This window comes from Rhea americana, unplaced genomic scaffold (genome assembly GCF_003343005.1).
Source record: "Rhea americana isolate MKP2758 unplaced genomic scaffold, rheAme1 scaffold_17, whole genome shotgun sequence".
In the NCBI taxonomy this organism is placed as follows: domain Eukaryota; kingdom Metazoa; phylum Chordata; class Aves; order Rheiformes; family Rheidae; genus Rhea; species Rhea americana.
In genome coordinates this window covers 6260085-6275351 of record NW_028185816.1, presented here as the reverse complement: position 1 = coordinate 6275351, position 15267 = coordinate 6260085, and the positions used below count along the sequence as shown (strand labels likewise).

General features: G+C 39.3%; 1 protein-coding gene across 1 annotated transcript in view; it reads left to right on the top strand.

Annotated features, from left to right (window-relative positions):
- The first annotated feature begins 509 nt into the window (after positions 1 to 509).
- The window catches only part of PRMT3 (protein arginine methyltransferase 3), a 143254-nt gene continuing 128496 nt past the window's right edge, over positions 510 to 15267 (top strand). Inside the window, exon 1 of the mRNA XM_085300905.1 lies at positions 510 to 556. The gene's annotated coding sequence lies outside the window, so the exon portion shown is untranslated. The remainder of the gene's footprint in view (positions 557 to 15267) is intronic.

Below are 15267 nucleotides of genomic sequence, written 5' to 3'. Positions count from 1 at the left end.
GGGGGTCTGGAGCGGTGTTGTCACTCCTCCCAGTTTTATTGCAGATCTTGAGATATGAARTGTGTCAGCTTCTGGAGCCAGGTAAATATATGTCAATCGCAGCTTTTAAAGAAAAGGCCCAAGTCCTTGGGGCTGTGGAGAAAAGCAGTAAGAGGTGATCTTTAACACCTCAGCAGAAACTAAAAGTAAATAAATATGATTTTTAAAAGAGCTTTTTGTTCAGTGCCTGGCCCCAAGCTGATGAATGATTTAAGTGCAAATACATTTAATAATACAGTAAACACTGGTGATTGAAGGGAAGCAGCTCAGATGGTGCAATGACAGCAGCTGCTAGAAAACAAGCCCGTTAGGCACACRCTTGCTGAGTGGGAGAGCTCAGGAAATTATCTCCAGTGAGGAACCCTGGGTGATGTGTCTGACTTGGGTGTCTCCAACTGGAGAGCTGATAAAAGCCAGGCCAGGAAGAAGGTTCTGATGTAAGGACCACGCACATAGCCTGAGCATGCTGTGGAGGAAGAGGAGCTAGAGGCAGCCTTAGTCTCTCAGCTATTTCAGGGTAAGTTTAGGAGCAGACTGTGCCAGAGAACAACTCAGCTGGCAGAAGAAACCAACCTGAGTGAGAAATTAAATATCTTCTTGTCTCTTTCCTTTTCCCTCCCACCAAATCATCCAGCCATGGTCTGGGATCATTAAAGAGAGGGGAGAAGGGGGGGAAGGGGGAGGGATGAAAAAGAGAAGTCGAAAGATGCTGTTACACTCTGCGTTCATCAAAGAYTTATTTTCAGCATCATCTGTTAGCAGTGTTGTGGGGTTTCAATGCCTTTTTTGTTAATGATACAGGAAGTCTGTGAATATGCGAGAAGTTGCAGTAGCAGTAAGTTTGGAAACGCAAAATCAGCGATGGACTTTTCAATACTGTGCCGTGGGCTAAGTGAAGGCACGCTGAATGGTGTTTCCAACTCTTGGCTCTTTCTGTTGGCTGCAGATATTTTCTTTGTTACATGCCTATGTCTCAAGTTGCTGCTTTCAGGACTGAACTTGCAGAGATGGGGAAAAAAAAACAAAAAAAAAGAAGTACTGAGACCTGGCAGAGAGTTATGCACAGAATTGCAGGCTCCAGTGTGCTGGTCTCCCTCCTAACCTTTGAAAAGGAGTGTGGCAAACTAAGTGCTTTCTTAAAGTGAGGCTGAATATTAAGCTTGTGTCAGCTTACAGTAGCTAAACTCATAGAGTAGTTTGTAATCATGCATTTACTTTCATATTATTAAATAAGGTCTTGAACTCTCCAGGGATAGAAAGACCTTCTTTAAAATCCCAGACAAGCCTAACAGTGGCAGTTTACATCTTGCTATGTTTTCATTAACTGTAGGGGAACTTTCTAGGATCTGGGAGAGAGGTCTGTTACTGCACTACTCCTTCCTAAGTATTTGCACACCTATTACATGAACAGGATGCAGTGCATTCCGTGTACCTGTAGCAAAAGAGATGTTTGTAGAAGATCTGAAAGCTTAAAATTTGCGTAAGGTTGAAAAATTATGTAAGGAACTGTAAATTATCGTTAGGATTTCAAAGTAATAGTAGGAAGCATTTTCTGTTGTGGTAAGTTGGATTTAGAGGATAGTTTGGAAATTGTGTTAATACCTAATTTGTTTTACAGAATAGCCATTTTGATTCTTTGGAGATATTTCTTTAAAATGATGGTATGACTTCAGTGGAAATAATATTTAAGAAAGAAGACAGAAGAGAGTAGACTTTCTTCCTGGGTACTGTGCCTATGTAAACATGTCAGAAATTAGTTTGATAAAGGTATCTTTCCAGAAGTAAACCTCATTCCTGAAGGGGTAATATCTCTATTTATGACTGAGTGCTGTAGGCCATCAGCTTGTACCTGGCTTGGTTTAACAGAGATTAAATGTCAGTCAGCGCCTATGTAAGTGTGAATTTACCATTATCACCTGCACCAAACTTCAGTTCTGGCATTAAGACYGCTCTCTGCTGTGCTGCTGTGGATTTCTTGCTGAGCGCCATAGTGAGCTGATCTCAGCTGGGCCATTGAGCGCAAGATCCTTTCTGGGAACTGTGGTCCTCACACCTCCTGACGCACTGGCAAGCATTAGTGGTGCTGTGGCTACTGCACCAATGTAATAGAAAACTCTGGCTTCTCAAAAATTTCTGTGGCTTTTGGGCTAAATATCACACTCAGTATGTGGAGTTTGTTTTATTTTTGTTTTTTTTTTCTTCCCCCTGTTAAAAGTGCTAAGGTGGCAGTGCTGGCTTACGTTTATTCTATACTGAAAGCTCAGTGAAGGCCAGAACTTGAAACAATGGTGGAGCTTCCTCTTTATTAGACGATCTCCAGCTTATAGTGAGAGTACACGGCCATGAACCAATACGTACACTCTTACATAAATGAAATAATATGCTCTTTATTCACTCACTCATTTTTAGGGAACAGCTCCTGTCGATGGGAGAGCTGGGTTTGAGGAAATTAGGCAAGTGCTCTCCTGATCTGTGAAGCTACTGAGAGGCTTGTTATCATTACTGCAGTATTGGCTTTAGTACTAGAAGGCGGCCACCCGGGGGAAGTGAACATATGCTAACGAACTAGGACTGTCTGGCAGGCTTTGAGCWTGGCCCTGCTTTTTCATTCTGGGTGAAGTATCTGGATTTTACTGGATCAGTTGATAAACTTCACAAAATTACTTAAAGCGAGACAGAAAGTGTTTGTGGATTTCTAGAGTTTTCATCTGTATTCATTCTCTCCAGTTGGCTTTCCTGTTTCATTTAACCTTTTCTTGCCTAATTTTACTGTTTTGATTTTAGCTTACCATTTTCCCTGATGAAATTCTTAAAATAATTTCCTCTCCTGAGGAAAATGGCTGCAATGGGAAAGCATTCTTGATTTCTTTAGAAACTGGGGAAGGTCACGTTATGTATGACCTCTGGACTTTGTGTATTTCTTTATTCACCTGACCACTAGGTGGGAGCAATGTGTATAAAGTCCCAGCTGTAGCTGCAGGACCAAAGCTGTGACCTGCAAGGAGCACCCAGGATATAGGGAGCATGGGTCTGGAGGCTTCCAGATGGCCCTTCCTTGGACATGGGGAAGCAAGCGTAGGGAGCTCTGGAAGACCATAACATAACAAAATGTTAGCCATATTCTGCCTTTCCTCTTTCTTTTTTGGCAATAAGAAGCCCAGCTCCAAACTCAGCACTCCTCACTTGAGTACAACCCCTTCCGGGTGCTTATTATTTGGTAGCATAGCTGTAACTCCAGTTAGTACCAGTCCTGTGCAATGCGACTGCTGCCCTCATGAACCTTCACAGCAGCCTTAAGCAGATGTTGGTGCCAGCTATGCCACCCTTCTGTGCTGGTTAGTTTCTTTATTAAATGCATACAACTCCAAGAATTTCAATCTGCATATTGCACGTTTCAGGGTTTTGCATTTGATTTAGAGAAGAGGGCAAGGACAGTCATTTTCTGTTTTCATAGAGCTTTGAATACACTATCTTGCAGTTTAAAGATGCACCTCAGCCAAACAAGAGAGTGAAAAACATTAATGAACTTAATAAACGGTCTGTTCATATCTTAATTATTTGTGTGTCCCTTTGACCTTTCTCCATGGGCATCTGTTTGATGCATTCATGCACAGAGATGTTTTGCACAGAGGGAGGAAAAAATGTTCACCTGTTCAAAAAGCTGCCACCAGGACGAAGATACAAGCACAGATTCTTTCTCTCATCACCGTATTATTTTCCTGAACACACTGTAATTTCATCAATTTTCCATGCTTATGGTCATGAATGCTTGACATTACCATGTCTTTGCGTTAACAAAAAAGGAATTTCATGGCTTAAGTTTTCACTAGAAGAATAGGGAAAGCGTGAAAAGCCAGCCAAAATACGGAGTGTTACAGTGTCCTTTGTTCGAGAGCAGGATTTTCTTTTGGAGAAATTTACACTATATATTTTGGTTTGTTTATTAATTATATGTTTGTAACCCATTTGAACTTACACAGCTGTCTTCTGTTTTAACTGTGTGCTAGTCTGCATCTAAGAGGCAGTTTATTAGATGTACATTTCATTCCATTAATATCCTGAAAYTGAATGCAGTTTTTGAGCTTTTAAGTATTGGAAGGTACATAAATATTTGCAGGGCTAGATCTTCAGCCACTTGGGTAAGTGTTCAGCTGTGTCGGTTTGTACTAGGTAGCAATTTAACTCTGAAGAGACAGACTTGCAGGCTAGAACAATTTTGACATCTTTTACTTCAAAACATTGATTTCTTGCTTCAGGTAGATTTTTGTCATGACTGAAGCCAAGGATGAATAACAGGGTGTTTTTGAGAGGCCTTAGAAAACTTGTGACTTACAGCCAAAGTAAAAGCCCACAGTTGTTTTCTTTGCTGATTTTCAACATAGTAGTGATGATGATTCAGTCAAAGTTTGTCATTGCATTTCCCTATGGCTCTGTGAAGGAAGTAAATTACATTGCACTGGTACTTAATGAAACTCTTCTGGCTGGCTGACAGGGTACTAGTAAACAGGGCCAAGCCTGTATCCTTTTCCTGTCTATTTTTATAGAGAACATGAAAGCTGAAGTAGAGCCACTGGAGCCTGCTTGTACCTAATTTGCCAGCATGGATGCAGTAGGACAAAGTTGCTTTCCAAAGCTACCGACTCTTTTATACCAAATGATGGCTGGGCCAGATTAAAACTTCAACAAATCCTTTTTAGAATAAGTTACAYTTTTTCTTTGCTAAACACTGGTTTGTTCTTCTTGTTTTGTATTTTCTGTTTCTGGCTGTGAGAAATAACAGTTAATATAAATGGTTGTAGACTGGGAAGTCTGTGGATGCAATGATTGTGAGGTCAAGTGCCAGCTGATATTGAAACTGCTGCGCAAGTGTCCTCACTTGCTCTTTTCCCATCCACTTAACAGGTTGAGCCATGCCTAAGAATGTTAGATGTTCCTAGCAGTGGTGGTGGTTAATGAGTTTGGGATTGATCTGTGTAATTCTTTTAGCTGTTGATTGTAAGGATGGACATTTTTGAGTAAGAGAAGAAGGAATGGCATCTAGGAGTTGTGAGGTAACTGTGTAGGCCCATTAAGTTATGAGACAGGTTGTTACTCTGCTGCCTCGTAGATGGCTTGCTAGATATTTCTTCCCATGGAGTACTTCAGTTGAGACTGGAACAAATGGAGTTAGCTGTTCATTTAGTTCTGCTAGTGTACATCATGAGTAACTTCACTCAAGTCAGCAGTTACTAAAGCATAAAGCTCACATAAACAAAAGCAACATGGAACTTAACAGATGTCTCCTAAAGGAAGGCCTGAGCTACCAAATTACATAGCAGTTTTACTCTCCATGAAAATGAAATTAAATCAGATTCCCATATTCATTCCTCTGGTTTGACAGTCAGGCCTTGCTTCATATACTATTTCCTCCCTTTCAGCACACTGCAAAAGTGCTAGTGGGAAACAAAAAACTGCCCAGCAAACTGCTCTTGTGGTTTGCTGCTGCTAATGTCACCAAAATAATATTGGACAAGCTAGGAAGAATAAACTGTTACAGATGACTGTAGAACCCCACTTGCTGTTTCCTCCTTTTGCTTCCAAGGTATGGAGGTACTGTAGGAAGGATTTAGTGCTATCTCTTTTGATTAAATGATTGCTGTTTCCACTTGGGTAATGTAACCATGCTTTTCTTTGCTCTGCACATTTACGTGTAATTGCTTCTGTTTGCCTTTTTGAGTTAGATCCAAAGGAAGGTGTCTAAGATCAGCAAGTGGGAACATTGATGTTAGTGCTTTGTTTGCTATATAGCCATGACATTTTACCATCAGCCAGCGTTATGTAAGTGTGAGTTTTTCTCAGTGCTTAGAAAAGTTGTACTTGTGGCCTTTGGGAATGAAGTAGACTACGGACGTGCAAGAAGTGTAGCACTGCTGGCAAGATCTCTGTGGTGTGAACGGGGTAGGACCTTYGTAACCCCTGCCGCTCCGAGGGGGGCAGCGAGGTAGGGGTGCACACTGAATCTGCCAGGTTAAGCTGTAGAAACTAGGTGGTATGAAACCACTCTAAGATGATGCAACTGATTTCACAGAGGCAAAGAACAGGGGGCAATAAAAATTTCAGTCACTTCTAAAATGGCGTAGACTTGAATTCATAAGAGAGAWTTTTTTTWWAAAAAAAATCCTTATATCTCCTTAAACAGCAACCTGCTAGTAGTTATGATTTTATTAATCTTTCTTACCACTCTAGTAGCAGCTATGAAAATCTACAAAGTATTGCACAGATGTCATTGTAGTGTAATATGAAGTGCAGAAAAATACACAGTTCAGATACTTTGGATGACAGTGCCAAATAAGTATGAGGATATGAAAGTATTTTTTTTTGAAAGTAATTGACTCATAATGCTCTTATGAGTTATGGTTAGTGATTACTATGTACTTGTAGATAGGAAAGTTGAGATATAGAGGGATTTAAGCAACAAAATCATATTCTGAAGTGGCACACATGTGAACAGAAGGTGCCAGCAAAAAGCAGCAAAATCAAAAATACACCCACAAGGAAATCACTGAATGTTAATTTCAGATATAAAAATGGCAACTTTCTGGGAAATCAAGCTGTTCTATTATGGAAAGACTTTTTAAAGGATATTTGCAATTTCTGCAGCTAAATCATCAGGTGATCTGGTTACCTTTCCGTAAGTTTTTGATGTATTTATATTTTGTGAGCTTCACTTAAATTTCACAGTTGATATGGAACCTATAGTGCTGTTTTTCTAAATCTCTTTATAATTATTCCTTATTTTATTTATTTCAGCAATTGAATTGTTTTAAAATAAGAACTGGTTTTAAAATATACTTTATATGTTGACCATTCCAAATTCTACTGCACAGAATTAGACTTTGTTTTTGATTATCGCCTTCCTCTTTGTCTTCCTTGTTTCTTTTTCCTTTCATTTTGTGTATTACAGCCTTTACTTCATAAAAGCCCAAACCATAAAAGCTGCAAAGAAGATGGCTTACTGCTGCAAAGTTTCATGATCAGTTCTTTATTTCCTGATAAGCAATATTGTTGCAGCAATGTTCGAGAAACATTAAGTTTTTCTTTGAAAATAGCTATGTGAGGTCTCTTCATTTGTTTGCTTCTCTCAAGAAGCACTTAAATGTGAAAAAATGTATGGATTTTTTACAAAAGCATGATCCATGATTTTGCAAAGGTATTACAAAACTCAAAAAAAAAAAAAAACCCACAAAACCAAAATTGGAGATTTTTATCAGACTATTCAGATTGTTAAATCCTGTAACTTTTAGTATGAGACAAGCAGTTCTGACACTGTGTGTGTTTTTAACTAAGTTTCATTTTATTTAGATAAATTAATCTAATTAGATTCACTTAAAACAGAAGTTCTAGAACTCTAAAGCCTACCTTTAAAAGAGACCAAAGATTCATCAAATCAAAATATAAACTAAAGGAACTCTGTTTTAGTTGTTTTAAAAAGATGTTATTTTATGTTGGTCTTATGATTTTGGAAAAGGCAGGAGGACTGGAGGAATTGTCTCAAATTCACTGTATAGTCTGTRTGGAGGGCTTGTAGTAACTGTTCTTACGTGCTGTTTTGTGGCAACTGAGCCTTCAAACTTCAAGCCAAGTAACTGTCGTCTCCCTGATGGTAAATATAGCATGTAGTGCTTACTGTAGCAAATTGTTACTCTGTTTTCTGGTATGATGTGCCCTGGTCTAAAGGCTGTTCTTGACATAAGTGAGTTCTAGACCAAGAATGCAAAACAAAATTTGCAGAATCAACAAGTACATAGTCCCAGTAATTACTACAGTGTGAGCATCTGAGTGGAAGTTTCAGGATGTGGCTCTTGCTTTATTTGTAAAGGCTGTAGCATACTGTAGATGCTATAATATATTAATTCTTCCTTTGATCACTACAGGATACTGTGGTTTGCACAAGTAATGCTGTAAGAATCAGTATGTGTACAGGTGATGCTATTCTTTTGCTCAATTGTAGTGAACTAGATACGGAGAAGCAAAACCTTGCTTATCTCTTAAAGGGCCTAAGATAGAAGATAGGTAGAAAATATAGCTGGATATGACTTCTCTATTGTCCTCTAGATAGTGTCTTTGTAAATCTTTTATTTCCAAATATACCTTATATTAGTCATCTAGTAGTTTAGCTTCTCTAAAATATTAGTGTAGAGTGCAAAGTTTCTTAAATATGTGTGTGGTAGCATCTCTGTGTGTTGGTGAGAGCAGCTAGCTTGAATGGCAGTGGGTTATGCTGTGACACCTTGCTGGGGGAAAACAAAACCTGTTTGTACTCATCTTCTTGCACTTGCTAACAATTCCCGAGCAAATGACAACGACAGAGGCCTGATGCGCTTGTTGTACTCRCAGAAATCAGATGAGCACGAGCGAGCCATCTGTAACCGTAGCCGCGAGGCCCCGAAGCTCAATTGCATACGCTGGCATGAAATTAACTCCGTCTACAGCTAGAAAATGACAGTACTGAGATAGAGGCTTATTGCATAATTAGCTAACAATATTTTATCTAAGGGTCTTATCAAACTATAAGACAGGCATATCTGTTGTAATTATATTTTACATCAGTAATGTGGCACGTTAATGAAATGTGTCACTTCAGTAGTGTTAGGATACATTTCATTAATGCAAAACACTTTTGTTGTATGCTTTACATTTGGAAACAGATTTAAGTATTAAGTGGCTAATGTCTGCAGCCAGGGAATCCTTTCCGAATTTGTAACACTGACCAGAACAGACCGCATTACACTCTCCAAATGGTGCATTTTTGCATTTGAATGTCTGAATTATCCTGGTTTCTTAGAGACGACCACAACACCAACATCTTAAATCCTCAAAATATTGTCCGCTTCATTGAATGCTCGTGATCTAAGCATATGTGTAATTATTCTGTAATTCTCCCCAAAATGTGATTCCTTGGAAATGCATACTAGATTTCCCCTATTGTAGCTGCAATGACTATTTCTTTGTGCCCGTTGCTTTAAATACGGTCACAAGGAAGTCTGTGTGCCTTGGTGCACCGCATGTGTAATGATGATTTCCACCCCCTTAGTATGCCCATCAGGAGAAAAAAAAACAAAAACCTGCTTCATTTGTTTCAGGGTACAGATCGAGGTCACAAAAAGACCATTTAAGATAGGATACATACAGCTGTGATCTTTCTTACAAGAAATGGGCCTAATGCCACATACAGTGGACTTGCAGCTGGGCAAGTATACAAAATGAGAATTTGCACTGGTTACCAAACCTGGTTGTGATTATGTATGCATATGTATGCTTTGGAAGAGGAATCCCGTGTACCAAAAGCAGATACAGCACATATTGTGCAACAGTGAAGGTGATTTTTCAGAAATTGCTATTGGTGAAAATATATAGWTTTTATTTYTTTWWAAAAAATCGCGTGTCTGTGGGGAAAACTTATTGCATTCTTAAAAAAAAATACAGTTAGTTCCGAAATGCCAACAATGTTGGATATAATTTTAATTGAAATATCTCTTGCTTTTTGCCCAGAGTTTTTTTTTAAAAAAAAAAAAGTTGTTGTGCAACATGAGTATGCTGGGTACGAAGGTATAGTGGCTGAGAGCTTGTTTTATTAACTTATGCTTCAGAGATGTCTTTATCAGGCTGGTTACACGGAATTATGTGGAAGACTTCACTTTTAAGACTTTGGCAGTAGTTTATCTTAGCATTTTCATTAAAGAAACTTATTTAGATTCTTAACTTACTTGAGAAAACTTTATAATTATTTTATTTTAAAGGAGCAAAACTCATCRAAGTTAGAAATATGTGAAATAATGTGCCATTAAATAAAATCAAACTGGTTTAAAATTTGTTGCAGATGTTTTGAGGCAGTTTTAGGCTTGAACATTCCTTGATAAGTATACTTCTCCCACAAAATTTTTCCACRAGAACTGTGCCTTTTTCAGGAAGAAGGAAGTGTTAGGGTTATTCTACCAGAGTGAAAATTGTTTTGGTTAAAACAGCTCTTCAAAGGTGTAGAGTTTCATGGAATGAAATTAAAGGCCTTTTTTGAGGATGGTTTGTAAAACCATGAGTGTTGCAATGATTGGTTGCTTCCACCACTTCACCTTATATTAATATATTATTTTGGTGTTTTATTTCAATTTTAGATTTGCATTACTAGAATGACAGTGCAAAATATACTTTTAGGATTCAACTGASAAAGAAACTGTAAGATTGTGGACTGAGGATTAGCAGAAAACAACTAATTCAGTACCTACAGTTAATCTTGTGTGTGATTTCACTCTTTAATAAAAAAATCTTTTAAAAAGCGGCATTTACTGTTTAGCCGGGTTGTGYAGATCAGGAGAGGAGTTGGGGTGAGGTAGCCCTGTCCAGTGCACTGGTTGCCTGAGGCCCCCAAGCAGCTGCCAGAGCTCCTGGATGGTCCCGTTGCCTGGCTTGGCATCCTCGAAACTCTTCAGAGGACCATAGGTTTTCTGCACTTGATTCCTCGCGATGGCAGTAGGAATTTGCACTTCCAGCGCTGCATAAGGCAGGAGTTCATACAGAGCGCGTGCGGAGCCTGCGGCCGCGCCGCGAGGCCCGTGCAGGGCCCTCGGCTCGCCGGAGCGAGGCGGGCTGAGCGGAGAGGGCTGGTCGGAGACCACCGCCGGCCGCAGGGCRGGGGAGCCCGGCTCCTCTTCCCCAAACCCTGGGGCAGGCGTCCTGTTGTGGCAGGCATGATGCACATGCGCAAACCACATTTTCTGCTAAAATAAGCACTTCCACCGTATGTTCCAGTGCACCTGAGCTGGCAGAAGTCAACCTAGAAATTGTCTCCGAGGCAGACACCCCGTGTCACATGCCCCTCCATTGGCTATATCCAGGCAGAAGGTTTTCAGTGAAAGCAAATAAATTTCAATGATGTAATTTTCTTTTCTTTTTTTTCATTTTTTTTTCCCCTGGAGCTTTAAGGTAAATGTAGTGAAGTGGATGGTGAAATGCTAAGCAACTTAAATGATGCTTGAATTTCACTGGTGAAACTGTTCTCTGCTCCCTGTTGAATGAGAATGATTGGACTGAGAGCTGCACACATATTAAAGATTTGCAACACACAAATAAGAACACATTTCTTACTTTTTTTCAGCGATATAAATATACAAATAAATGTAACATGCCAGAGTAGAAATCTGTTTTTATATGAGGTCTCGATTTGTTTTTTAAAATATGAAGTAGATACTGAGAGGTGACTTTCATTTTAACAGCACGCTTTAGCCTTGCTGCAACTGTGTTCATCCTCTTGCATTTTCCCCTTTATCATTATTTGCAATGGTTTTTGCCTAATACCCTGAAACGTCATCTGAATGGAAATGATCTGGATTACCAAGGAAAGTATTTATAAATAAACATTTGGCAGAGATTCTTTGATACTGTGTGAACTTTGGTTGCAAACATTTTAATGATGCCAGTCTTGTTTTAAAAGGAAAAAAAAAAAGTTGATTGTAAATCAGCAAAATGTGCTGGGCTTTCTAAGCTCTGAGTTGGCAACAGCTTGTTGAGAGTAAATCCTCTCAGGGAAGGTTTTGCTAATCTGAATAAATTCAATTTCAAAATCCTTCCTTGATCTAAGCTTGCTTAAGCTCTCACCAAGGCCTAAGGACCCTGAGGGTCAATTCCAATAACAAAAGATAAGAAAAATCTGCCCTTTCTCATATCTCTTTGCAATACACTATAAGCTGTTACCTCACTGCAAAAAATCTTTAGGTTTAATGAAGTCGCCTTTTGATACTTTTTAAGGATGAAGTTCAATGTTTCCCACCCTGGTGCATGTCTGCTCTGCATGCCACCCAGAACCAATGTCGCAGGACCTGACCGGCTCCTTTCCTCAGGCTGAGTTATGCCCAGAAAAGGAGAACTCCTGGTAATCACTGCACCGAACTCAGTAGCTCTGAGAAAATGTGATAAATGGAGCTTTATAAAAATTTTTTTTTGTAATTGATATCAAGTTAGAGAAGCTGCAATTTGAGAAACCAGATTAAAAAGTCAAAAAGGAGAAAGTTTATCATAGAAAAACTGAACTGYGCTATGTTCCTGTGACCCTCTCCTGCTGTCGCTGTACGGGTGTCCTTCAGTTCACACAGCTGTTACTTCTGAATGCTGCGCACAACACATGAGCGGGAAATAAAGGGAAAGATGTAAGCAACATTTGTACTATTTTTCTTCAAAATAGTTGTCTGTTCCATCTTCCTTTTAGTTTTAAGCAGTACTTTATTCTCAGGGTCTGAGACCTTATCTTATTGCACTAATAGGGTAGGTAATGCAAAAATCACCAAAACTGTAKCTTTTGAATAATATTAGTTACTCAGCTGGTAAAATTTGGTTCTGATATGCCTGTACTATTTGTACCTGCTGAGATTCTTGGATCAGTATGCTTCAGAAATCAGTTCTGTAATGATAATTAAACTTAYATAAAGCAACTACCACAAGGATTTGGTTTCTTCCTCAGGCAAGAGGRATGCTATCCAAAATGCATTTTCAGAAAGTAGAGAAGGTAATGATCACATGCAGTGAGGGAGAAAAGGAARTTTTGCAATTAGAGGAAAATGAGCATTCAGATAACTGAGAGCTGTGTATAGGGCAGAAAGATTWTGTGGAAGTTAAAAATTTGTTCTGGCTCACACTGAAACTGATGGAAGACTGAGCTCTCCATCAATGTTGAATCAGATCTGAGGTTACCTAAAACAAATAATAAAAAAAAATAATAAAAAAAAGACTAGAAACTTCTAGTAACATAAAATCAAATTTATTGCCTTTTTTTTTGGCTTAGTGTTGAAGGAAGGGCTATAGAGAATCAAGATGTAATTGTGGGTTCTTGTGTATGAGATTATTATTTTTGCTCAATATCAACTCAAAAAATTACTTCCTCTATATTTTCATGAGACTGATTATCTTAGTTTGGATTGCTGAGCCTGTGGCTGCTGTTCATGGGGAGGGGCTGGGGCATTATTCTGGTGGGTGAGCTGAGCTGTGGGACTTGATATGGCTGGTGGTCAGGGAGTGCGTGACCCCGGCCCCAGCGAGGCACGGCACTGGCGCTCACGGGGGCTCTGCACTTAATGACTCTTCAGCTGCTTCACAGGTAGAAGGTAGCAATAAATGTACATAATAATGTCAGAGGATTAGTATGAGAATTAATTACTTAGCCTGCATGAAAGAATAGAGGGTCTTCAGGGGAAGCCCTGGAAAATTAAGGTCTGGTGAATGAAGAGAACTGGGGAGCATAGGGCTTAAGAAGAGAACAAAACCCCATTTAATGGACTCCCATTAGACTCCGGTGGGGATCCCACTGAGGAACTGTGAATGGAGGAGGTCCAGCAGTGAAGTAACATATTAATCCTTTCCCTTGGGCCTTTTTGTTCCACCAAATAAGGTGACTAATAGCTAGTCTGCAATCTATTGTATGGCTCCTGTACATCTGCCATATCTTTTYCCTAGAAGGTAGTAGTGGTAATATTGTATTTTTTCCCTCCTACCTGGGAAGAGGTGATAACTTACCAGTGAGTCCAGTGACATACTTTGAGGAAATCTGAATTATATCCTACCTAGCAAATCTGAGCTGGTGCTAGTTTTCCAGGGTGCGTGAAAAGCAATAGCTCCTTCCGTACCTTGGATTGGGTCCATCTAGCTAAGCAGGCAGCAGTTCTGTGACAAGCAGTGTCTAATGCCGTACCTGCTTGCTGTGCCGGCCTGGTGAAAGTACACAGGTGCCAAGTTGTTAGTATTTATTATTTAGGAGACATTAAAGCGCATCAGGGGAAAACGAAAGGCAATGTTTTCACGTGGAGACCGAGAGGGCTGCAGGCAGCCGCAGTGCTAGCGGGGAGGTGTCCGGCTGGTGAGACGCTGCTCGAGCGGGGCGCAGCGTGCTCCGCGCCAAGCGCTACGGATGGGAGTTAGGAAGCCAGCTGTATCACCCTGCCCGCGCGGAGTCTGACGCTTCAGCCACACAAAGATCTTGTGCTGGTCTGGAACATCTTTCTCCACGTGCTCCAAAACACCTATAAACACACTTTTATTGCATTTTGAGATTTCTACCAAATTTACCATCTAGGTACAAATTTCATCCTTAGCATCTCTGCTACTCTGGCAGTTTCTGGCTTTCATCTTCTTTGCTTTAACTTGAGAAATTAATTCTATTTTCCGTGACCTGAGGTGAACAAGTTGCATTCGGCTTAACATGGTGCTCCCCAGAGGGCTTCAGCACTGTGCTCAGGGAAAGGACACGAGTCTTTTGCCAGCTTATATGTAACTGAGGAATGCTCTTTAGTTGAGCAACAGCAAAAGCTCAAATGACTGAAGCTAGAAATAGAAGATTGCACCATAAGGTCAACACATTTGCACAATCTGAGAATGTTTTAATAAATTTGCTGTGGTATTGTAACAAAGCCTTTTTTTCTTAAAAAAAAAAAAAAAAAAGATTTGTATTTATCTATCATTTCTTTATGCCTATCAAATTTATGGAGAGAAGTATTTTATTCAAAAGAAAAAGTCACCCTACAGGAATAAAACAGTCTGTTTGGAAAGAATCCCCTGTGTTAAATATGCAAACATAGCACTTCTTAATAGTGAATGGTATGGGAACATGGGCTGTTGTGCTGACTTCGTTTATTGATGTAGCAATTCAGTATATAGCACTTGCATATCAGTTTGGTAAAGCTGGGATCTGGCAGCAGTTCTACAAGATCCAGGTTTTAATAATTTTAGCTTCTATCTAACATCTATTTAGCTGATTGTTCTCTCTGCAGAAATAACTTTAGCTTATATTCATTTTTTAAAAATCATTTCCTTGGAGCTCACAAATACTTGTTTTTAAAGCAACAGTGTTATCAGTTGTTACACAGTATAAGCAGCTATTCTCATGCACTCAATAATTAGTACAAAGTGGTGGGTGTCTTTTTTTTTTTTTTTTTTCCCCTTAGATCCACAGGTACTGGAGTCCTATCATTAGAGAAAAAATATATATACATAAAAAAAAAATTAATGAAAAAGTCTCCCTAGAAGCCAAGAAAAAAGATGAAGAATGGCTTAAATATGCTGGAAAGATTTAAAAAATGAAAGTGAAATAAAAATTCAATTGTAGATTTAAAAGTAGATTTAAAAAAATGCTTGGCATATGATATTTGAATGCTTGCAGGTAAACGACAAGCATGTATTACTGGTATTACTATCTAGCATATGTTTTTC